Genomic DNA, 10,970 nt, shown 5'->3' on the forward strand with positions numbered 1-10,970 from the left:
CACATCAAGTATGCTTGGTACCTATTACTCGAGTTGCACGCAATAAAATCTACCTATCTGACGATCGCGTGTATGCGTGAAACTCGCGTAATAGGTACCAAACATACTTGATGTGTTCTAATATATATATATATATATATATATATATATATATATATATATATATATATATATATATATATATATATATATATACTTGTTTAGTTCAAGATCAGCTGGAGTAGAGTGCTCAATACTAGAGTAGAGCTAAATACACAAATGAGTTGATGAGGATAATCTAAAATATTACATTTCCACTACAAATTTGTTTCGTATAGGCTGCAGAGCCGCCTACACTCATCGGGTGGCTGTGATCGACTGAAACTTTAGGCGGGAAACGATTTCTTTTGTTTTGTTTTTGTTGGCACCTGTTTGTTGCAAAAGGTTGAATAATTAGTGACTGCACAAGAGAAATTTTCTCCTGTGTCTGCAGGTCGATACTAATTCGTTTCTATTGTTGAGGGAGCACATTTCTGGATATCTGAGGAGTATGAATTTCTCGTGGAGGCACAGATTGCATTTTTTTGTGACGTTGGAGTATGGATTGCATTGCTTTATTATTTTCCAGTCAATCCTGTATTCTGTCTTTGCATCTTTCAGTGACCAGATGTGCTTGCTCAGTTCGGTGCTGTTTCTGTATTTTGTGTTGCGGAATGATAGCATGTGGTTATTATATCTTGTTTTGAATGGAGTCTCTGTCAGGCCGATGTATGTTGCGTGTGTATTGTTGTCTTCTCTGGTGACCGTTGCTTGGTAAACCACGCCCTCGGTGAGGCATTTTCCTGGCAATGGGCATTTGCTCTTTTGTCTGCAGTTGCATTCTTTATTGACTGTTTTGACATAGTTGACTTTTACCCATCAATAACAGAGGATTTACTGAAAAAAGCATTGGTCTTTGCATCAAATTACAACACGATCACTGCCGAAGAGAGAAACATCATCTTACAAGCAAAGAAATCACTACTTTTCAATGACAACACAACCTGGTGTAAGAAGACAACAGACACACTATTTGATGTGACAATGGGCAGTTTCGACGGCGCAGAAACTTGCGAGCTTGTAGGGGCCTACTTGCTGTCACTGCTTAAACCAATATGCGGAGACAAGGCAGGCCTCTACAGAGACGACGGCCTGGCTGCACTTAACGAACCACCCAGGAAAATGGAGAACATAAAGAAACAAATATGCGCAGTTTTCAAAGACCACGGCTTTAGAATCACCATAGAAACCAACAAGAAATCTGTCAACTACCTGGACGTGACCTTCGACCTACGCACTGAAACTTTCAAGCCTTTCACCAAACCAAACAACATCCCACTATACGTCAACCACAGAAGCAACCACCCACCCTCCATCATCCGCAACATACCAGAATCCATCAACAAACGATTGACCAGCATATCATCAGATAAACAAACATTCGATTCAGCCATCACACCATACCAAGATGCACTCAAAAAGAGCGGCTACGACCACCAACTCACTTTCAAACCCGTACAACAACAGGAAAAACGCACAAGAACACGAAACATCATATGGTTCAACCCACCGTTTGACAATAGCGTCAACACCAACATCGGGCGCAAATTTCTACACTTAATCGACAAATGTTTCCGCCACGATCATCCACTCAGGAAGATATTCAACAGGAATACACTCAAACTAAGCTACAGCTGTATGCCGAACATGCAAAGTATTATCACTTCACACAACAAATCAGTACTTGCCAAGGAAATGGAAAACAAGAACACAACCGTCGCCAATAAAGAATGCAACTGCAGACAAAAGAGCAAATGCCCATTGCCAGGAAAATGCCTCACCGAGGGCGTGGTTTACCAAGCAACGGTCACCAGAGAAGACAACAATACACACGCAACATACATCGGCCTGACAGAGACTCCATTCAAAACAAGATATAATAACCACATGCTATCATTCCGCAACACAAAATACAGAAACAGCACCGAACTGAGCAAGCACATCTGGTCACTGAAAGATGCAAAGACAGAATACAGGATTGACTGGAAAATAATAAAGCAATGCAATCCATACTCCAACGTCACAAAAAAATGCAATCTGTGCCTCCACGAGAAATTCATACTCCTCAGATATCCAGAAATGTGCTCCCTCAACAATAGAAACGAATTAGTATCGACCTGCAGACACAGGAGAAAATTTCTCTTGTGCAGTCACTAATTATTCAACCTTTTGCAACAAACAGGTGCCAACAAAAACAAAACAAAAGAAATCGTTTCCCGCCTAAAGTTTCAGTCGATCACAGCCACCCGATGAGTGTAGGCGGCTCTGCAGCCTATACGAAACAAATTTGTAGTGGAAATGTAATATTTTAGATTATCCTGATCAACTCAGTTGTGTATATATATATATATATATATATATATATATATATATATATATATATATATATATATATATATATATATATATATATATATATATATATATATGTGTGTGTGTGTGTGTGTGTGTGTGTGTGTCTGTGTGTGTGTCTGTGTGTGTGTCTGTGTGTGTGTCTGTGTATACACACACGGGGGTGTGGGTTCGAGTCCCGCATGGGTCACTTTTCATTCACCACTGGATTTCATAAATTAATTCGTATGGTGAGTCATTTCAAATATACCCTAGTGAGGCTTTGCATCATTCATATGATTGACCCTCATTACCAATAACTGATTCCTAAGTTGGTGACTTGTGTGCGAGGCCCTGTAGAATCCCGCAGGATCCTTAGGTTGAAAGGTTAGATGATGTCTTTCGGAAACTCTGGCTTGGCCAGCAACAATATAGGCCTAAATGCAGTATAGCGGTAGGCTTTACCGGTAAACCAGTTATGCAAATGCTTACTTTTTATCCTGTAACGTTTTGCAAAGTTTGACACTATGACTTTTGACTTGGGTCAAAGGTCATAAATATCAAAAATGGGGTCCTAAAATAACGAGATTTTAGGTCTAAAATGGGCCCTGGGTTTTTTGTGTGCTGCTGCACACTCATACCACTTCTCTGAACAGGTACCCCCCCCCGGGGACAAGGACCTCGGAAAGACTAACGTTAATACAAGCATATAGTGCTGGTGGTTGTGCTTTGCGAGTGCATTTGAACTTTCCAGTTTATTTGTGCTAGTAAGCTTGCCACAACAATGATCGTGGTGTTCAGTATCTGGTAAGATCACCACTGATCAGAGCTGATCATAGAACAAAGGACACGCGTTCAACACTCATTCACTGAGGCCGCTGCATTCAACTTTCGCGGTCTATAGATTTAACAGAATAAAGACAAAAAATTAATACTTAAATCTTTTTGCAATAAACCCATGCCCAATGATGGAAGAAGGTCAGTTTCGGTAAAAGACAGCAAGTCTTGGTCTTGGGCTTTCCTAGGGGCGCAAGGAGTATGGAGGTATCAAAAGGAGGATCGAATACGATGGTTGTGTTTTAACGGAGAATTAGAAATGATCAGAAATTCCAAAGATACGATGTCGATAATCACTCGTTTATTAAATCTATGTACGATTGACGACCAGAACATATCCCAGCAATCCGTGGCACAATTCGGCCAACCAATAAACCAATTTGCATTTTCAAAAAAGAAAATCGAAATGGAGCTAATTTCCAATTTTCAAATGGTTTTATCATCTTGATTATTAACTTTTAGGCCTATTTCTAAATTTAAAATCTTTGGGCTGAGATTGAAATATAGGAAACAGGTGTATACTGCTGTGAGGATGGCACTTTACGGCCATTCAAATTTCCCTCTGACAAACTCTATTTCCCACAATTCGTATTTCCGTTTTTTCAATTTTCAATATACCAAATGTCCGATTTTCCCATTTCATTTGGGGCGTGGCCCAGTATCTTTTCATTCCTATGGCGGAAATAACTGTATCGAATTGGAATTAAGGTGTAACATTTATCTCAGTGTGACCAAATGTACAAGGGCGGGACTTGGTTACGATGATTGGCACAAGATACTTTTAAAAATTAGCGGGAATGAGGGACTGGTCAGTTTCTTCGGCCTTGGAGGCCGGTGGATTCATGGGGGTCACCCTGTTTTCACTTTGGTGATGGGGTCACCTATGCCGCTCGTGATGCATTTAAGTTTTGGGCCTCCAATGGTAAGCCTAGGTATGGTCCGCTTTTTGATCTTATGCGCAAAACGCGTGCAAAATTTAAATCTGCTTTACGGGCGTGTAAAAGAGATGAAAATCAAGCCAAAGCCGATGCTTTGGCTAACAACTTGACGCAGGGGGGCTCACGTAAGTTTTGGCATTCTGTTCACACCACTCGTGGTTGTCTATCTTCGCTTCCGACTAGTGTAGGTGGGTGCACTGGTCACGAGAATGTTGCTGATATGTGGAAACAACATTATGAAAAATTGCTTAATTCTGTTTCGAACTGTCGTGATAAAGGTTTTGTATTATAACATTAAATGATACTGGTTTCCACATTGCGATGGTGGTTACTGCAAATGAAGTAAAAGGGTGTATAAATAAGCTAGAAAAGGGAAAGGCTTTGGGTAATGATGGTATTGCAGCTGAACATCTTATTTATGCTAGTTCAATCCTTAGCGTTTTATTGAGTCTATGCTTAGTCTATGCTTTACTGGATTTTTTACACATGGATATTTACCCTAGACTTTAATGCATGCGATCATTTGTCCCGTCGTGAAGGACAAATCTAAGGATGTTACTTCTGTGGATAATTATAGACCCATTGCAATTGTGACGGCCATTTCAAAGGTATTTGAGCTCTGTGTTCTTTCGCGTATTGATTCACTTTTAGATACCAGCAATTTACAATTTGGTTTTAAAAGTAACCACTCTACTGATATGTGTATTTTCGTGCTCAAAGAAATTGTAGATTTTTATAAAAGGCATAACTCGCCAGTGTATCTGTGTTTCATGGACGCAACGAAAGCTTTTGACAGGGTAAACCACTGGACTTTGTTTAGAAAATTGATCAACAGTAAGATACCTCTTTTCATTATTCGTATTTACAATACTGGTACAGTAACCAATGTTTTTTTGTTCGCTGGGCATCTGCAGTTTCTAACTCTTTTGGGGTAACTAATGGTGTTCGTCAAGGTAGTATCCTTTCGCCCAAGCTGTTTGCCATGTATGTAGATGGTTTAAGTAGTAAGCTTAAGTCAGCCGGTGTGGGTTGTCACCTGGCAAATACCATTGTTAACCATTTGTTCTATGCCGATGATTTAGTCTTGATTTGTCCGTCGGTTAAAGCATTACAGAAACTAAGTAACGTTTGTGAACATTATGGGAATCAGCACGACATTATCTTTCATACTGCAAAGACAGAATGTATGGCAATTTTCCCAATGTCCTGGAAAGCTCACAGTATGAGAATACCCTGTGTACTACTGTAGGTAAACCTCTTAAGTTTGTGTGTACAAAAAAGTATCTTGGCTATATTATGTCTTCTTCAGGTACAGATGATGCTGATGTGCAACGGCAGCTGCGTTGTTTTTATGCTAGAGCTAATTTTATTTTACGTAATTTTGGCAATTGCTCACATAAAGTGAAGTGTACTCTTTACAAGAGTTTTTTATACAGCGTTTATTGTCTTAATGTTTGGTGTAATTACAGTGTCAAACAAAAGTCTTCACTAAAAGTAGCCTACAATAATGCATTGAGATTGATATTTAATCTGAAGCGTGATACAAGTATAAGTTTAAACTTTGTTAGCATAAATATTCTAAATTTTACCTCGCTTCACCGTAAATTGTTGTTTGCATTTTGTGAACGGTTGTGGAAAGCGAAAACCCTGTTATTCGCAGCTGTGTTAATTCCGACTCTTATTTTCAGTCCAGTTTCTGGAAACATTGTAAGAGTATTCTTTATTATTAAGTTTCTTCTAGCTTAATTTCTTAGATGTAATGTTGTATTTTTTGTGCATTTTACTGTATGGGTTTATGGCCTGAAATTAAAAATAATAATAATAATAACAAGGCAGTATTGCTGAAGGCAATGAGTACTTGGGCCGAGATAGAGTAATTTTGAGGACAATATATACTACTATTCAAATATGGTCTTGAATTTCCTCCTGTCAATTAGGCATTTGATTAACTGGTTATTAAACGAAGCAATCGCATGACAACGGCAAAATATGTCTAGCAACTTTTGTGGAGTTTGAGGCAGGGGTTCTTTATTTATAGTGAAATTGCTTAAACTCCTTAAATATTCAAATTACAGCAAATTTCTTTTGTTCTCGATGGTAGATGTCTAATATTTAGATGGGCATATTTAGATTTCTACCCTATAGTTATCCCTATATACCAAAAATCGGACATCTAGCTCTATTGGCTTGCTCAGAATTAGATATGCAAATAATTAATGAGGTACAATATGTGGTGTCATAAGGTGTCCCATCATACCAAATATGAAGGGTGTAGCACTTGTGGTTACTGAGTTGTGGACAAATATATATATTTGAGGTCAAAGGTCATTGAGGTCACATGACATTTTGTCATAATAATTGTATTGCTAAGTTATTCCTATATACCAAAAATCAGACCTCTAGTTCTATTGGCTCGCTCAAAATTAGATATGCGCATAATTAATAAGGTACAATATGTGGTGTCGTTAGGTGTCTTATCATACCAAATATGAAGGATGTAGCACTTGTGGTTACTGAGTTGTGGACAAATATATATATTTGAGGTCAAAGGTCATTGAGGTCACGTGACATTTTGTCATAATAATTGTATTGCTAAGTTATTCCTATATACCAAAAATCAGACCTCTAGCTCTATTGGCTCGCTCAAAATAAGATATGCGCATAATTAATGAGGTACAATATATTGTGTCATAAGGTGTCCTATCATACCAAATATGAAGGGTGTAGCACTTGTGGTTACTGAGTTGTGGACAAATATGTATATTTGAGGTCAAAGGTCATTGAGGTCACGTGACGTTTTGTCAAACAAATTATATTGTTAACTTATCCCTATATACCAAAAATCAGACCTCTAGCTCTATTGGCTCGCTCAAAATTAGATATGCGCATAATTAATGAGGTACAATATGTGGCGTCATAAGGTGTCCCATCATACCAAATATGAAAGGTTTAGCACTTGTGGTTACTGACTTATGGACAATAATGTATATTTGAGGTCAAAGGTCACCAAGGTCACATGATATTTTGTCAAAATGTCTGAGATATCTGCGTGAACCGATGGACTCACTGATGGACTCACGGACGGATATGACCCAATCTATAAGCCCCCTGGACTTTATCCGTGGGGACAAAAAACTGTGTCACTGCATCCTTTAGGCAATATGAATACGATGAGAAACTAAATTTTTATTTTTCTTGGCCTTATACATGAAAGTCTATGGTGAACTGCCTTATACATGGGAGTCTATGGAGGTGTAAACTAAAAAGTCCTCTGACAAGGCTAAATTCGATCGCATTGTGAAACAAATCGACGTGCATCTGTATGGGGTTGGGTACTATTCTTGTGCAAAGTTTGAAAGAAATTGACCAGGGCATGTCTGAGATATCTGCGTGAACGGACGGACGGACGGACTGACATGACCAAACCTATAACTCCCCCAGGACTTCGTCCGTGGGCACTAAAAACAACGCAACAGTTATAACAGCTACACCGGCGGTAGGTTCATATCCAGAGCCCCGTACGGTCTGCCGCCGTCGCTTGAAAACAATCTCATAAACCTGGCCATATGGGCAACTGTGTATGAGCAGCTGGATGCTTGACTTTCCGTAAAGGCAAGCTGTCACGTTCAAGCTCAGGATTATTTGTCGATCAAATTTCAGTAAATTTACCTTACCTAGATGAAATTTTGTCTATATGCTGAAATTTCGCCGAAGTTTGACAAAATTGCATCGATCTTTCAGGTTCATATCCGACATTTTTGAGTTTTGAGTGCAGACAGAAATAAGTTTTGAGGCAACATGGCTGCGACCCCATGTTGACCCCTAGCCCTGCGTACGATGCTATGTGCTACAGCTAACACACAGCATCGTACGCAGGGCTAGCGAGAGAGTTGCCGACATCGACGGTTATTTACGAGAAGTGAATAAAAGACTGTCATTTTTGGAAGCGATCGAGTAGCTGAGGTAGGCTGGGATACGACTTTGGCCCAAGAACGCTGAATTTCGGCAGTAATTTGGCTTTTTACGTCAAGTCCCAAAATGGATTTGAAGTCACCGACCCAACGTACGGGTCTTTGCAGGGCTGTGGTGAGCGGGGCGGTTAGCTGTAGCGGAACACACAGCATCGTACGCAGAGCTAGTTGACCCCAAGTGAAAATGTGTTCGCGATCAAATCTTCCTATATTTTTTCAGAATTTTCGACAAAATCATTGCTTCTTACATCTTTTGTAAAATATAAAATATTAAAATAAAAATGCGATGTGCCATGTCTCCAGATTTCTAAAATATCGTTCGTTGAACGTTCGACGGAATACTCATTTCGCAAACTTGTGACGCAGTTGAAATTCAATACTGACCGCCAAATAATATTAATGAGACGAGATCATTCTAGACATCCTCCAAATTATCCAACCATTCGCGTTAGAGTTCAGCTTGCTTAGAGAATCATAACATTCTTCGGCCTTCGTTTAGATCGACCCTAATCTCTCCCATTTAGGAAATAAATACACAAGCTACCTTGACAAAACTTCGTGCACCATCCAGGACCAAACACACTACAAATCTGTCTTGACGTCATCATCTCCTTACATGGTAATCGGCATACCGTATTTTTAGCAAAGGAGACACAGAATACATCGGAGTATTCAGTTTCAAAACGTATTACATTGTGTGATGTTGTCAAAAAAGGTAATGTTACTGCAGTGGTATAAATTACAAAACACAAAAGTTCAAATCAGTTTATTTTGGACTGGCTTTACCCAACATTTCATATTGTTTCTTATGCCAGATTTGACCACGTGCTTACTGGCGACCCCTTTACATGCAAATTTTGTGTCAAATGGTGTGTTCTCCTGGAAAAACAAACGTACGATTTCTATATGAAGGAGGCGAAATTTGCCCTCAAAACTCGAAACCACCCCTTATGGGGTGTACCTAGCTATTTTGAATGAGCTTCTCGAATCTGCAGCTCTATTTCGAAATGATGGTCTGGTTTTCTCAGCTCAAGGATAAGTGTTCTCCATCGCTGTGGGCATTACTATTCTCAACTGGGGGTACAGTTTCCAGTCGTAATGTTTTTCATTGTGTCCGGGATATAAAACCTTTCCTTTTCACAATTTACTTCGATTAACACTAGTCCACATCTTGTCAGCGATTAAACATGTTTCAAGTTTAAATGTTAAATTCTGGTCTCGAGCCCTCTTGTTCGACCGAACTGAAATTACCCCTCCCACTTTGGCTCGTCCAGTGGGTGTAGCAAGGGTCGTGCCATCGCCTAGGAAACGGAGGGTGCATTAATTGTTGCATTTCGATGCACATTTTGATTATATTCAGAAGATTTTGTGGCAAAAACTCAGATAGAGAAGCATTAATATTCACATCTCACTTATTTAAGACTGGCTGAGAGCAGCACTTCATTCAGTTAACATCATTACGCCATTTATTATGCCAAGAAAGATGAAGCCAAGACATTTTGCCCTCCCTGGTCTCAGCCAGGAATGGTTATACCTTACAGAGTTTTTTCCCACGGAATGAAAACAAATGTACTTGGGCTGAGGCCCAAGTACAATAATAATAATATTTTGAAATGCCCAATTTGGGGGCAGTGTGTTTTTAAATTTCGACACGGGCTCATACTTGCCTAGTATGCATCGTGCTAGCCATGAATTTCATCATTCAGTTTCATTTTTCGGCGCGCCTTTCGGGCGCGTAACTTTACTAATATGAGGTTATTACGAAAATACCGCAAAGGATTCACAAGGACATTGGCGCGCGCAGTGTATCGCTCCACGTGAAGCGGAGGGTGATGCACGGCGCCGATGTCATAGTGCATCCTTTGCGGTATTTTCGTGATAATCTTATTATTATACATCTTACATTCTTCACTTGGACATCAAATTGTCTAGCTGTGCAGCTATATCTGTTGGCGGGGGTACGGTGCGTGGCTATGCAGGTCATCAAAAGGTCATCAAAGGTCAACCCCGCCTTTTGATGAACAACATAGCGGCGCACGCTATACCCCGCCAACAATAGCTGCGTTTCCACAGCTACAAATTGTCAGAGTAGTGACCGCTTTAGTCCAACGTCAACATTTTTTCTTCCGATTTATAGTGCAAATGTAGAACGCTATCTCAGACGGCTTCTGCAAACTCTGGAGTGTGTGTACCAGTATTACACACGTACATACAGAGCGCGCGAGGCTGAACAAACTGGCCAATCCCTAACATCGTCTCACATACTGGAAGACATGAAAAAATATGTTCTTTGGTTTGGTAGAGTGCGGGTGCGAGTTCAGCCGCAGGAATTCAAGAAATGGGTGATAAAGGAAGAAATCACCGCGAAATAAGTGTTCATCTCCAAAATGTTTTGCCCAGGGCAAGTGGTATCTCTGAACGAACTGCCATGATGTCTCAAACATGATATCAAACGCCTTTAAGGTCAAGATTTGGATCAGGGTGGAACGGGTGCAATTTATACAGTGAGCCTGCATACGGATTAAAACTATGATATGAGGAGAACATCATTGCGTACAAAGATTGACAGCTGAATAAATTGATCAGATAAAATTAAATGTGTATGCCGCGGTCTGATTGGGCTGATGACTGTCACAATTTTACACGATGTTCCAGTTTGCGACGTTGACGGGAAGCGCGCAAAACTTCAGCAGGTCAGGTCAAACTGATTATATCGGACTTTCCTTTCCGGCGGCCGCAACACTATTCCTTGTATGTTCGTTACTCGATCCATTGAACGAGTTACCCGCACAAATAACTGTCACAATTTGATGCA

Source organism: Ptychodera flava, chromosome 11, assembly GCF_041260155.1.
Source record: "Ptychodera flava strain L36383 chromosome 11, AS_Pfla_20210202, whole genome shotgun sequence".
NCBI lineage: Eukaryota > Metazoa > Hemichordata > Enteropneusta > Ptychoderidae > Ptychodera > Ptychodera flava.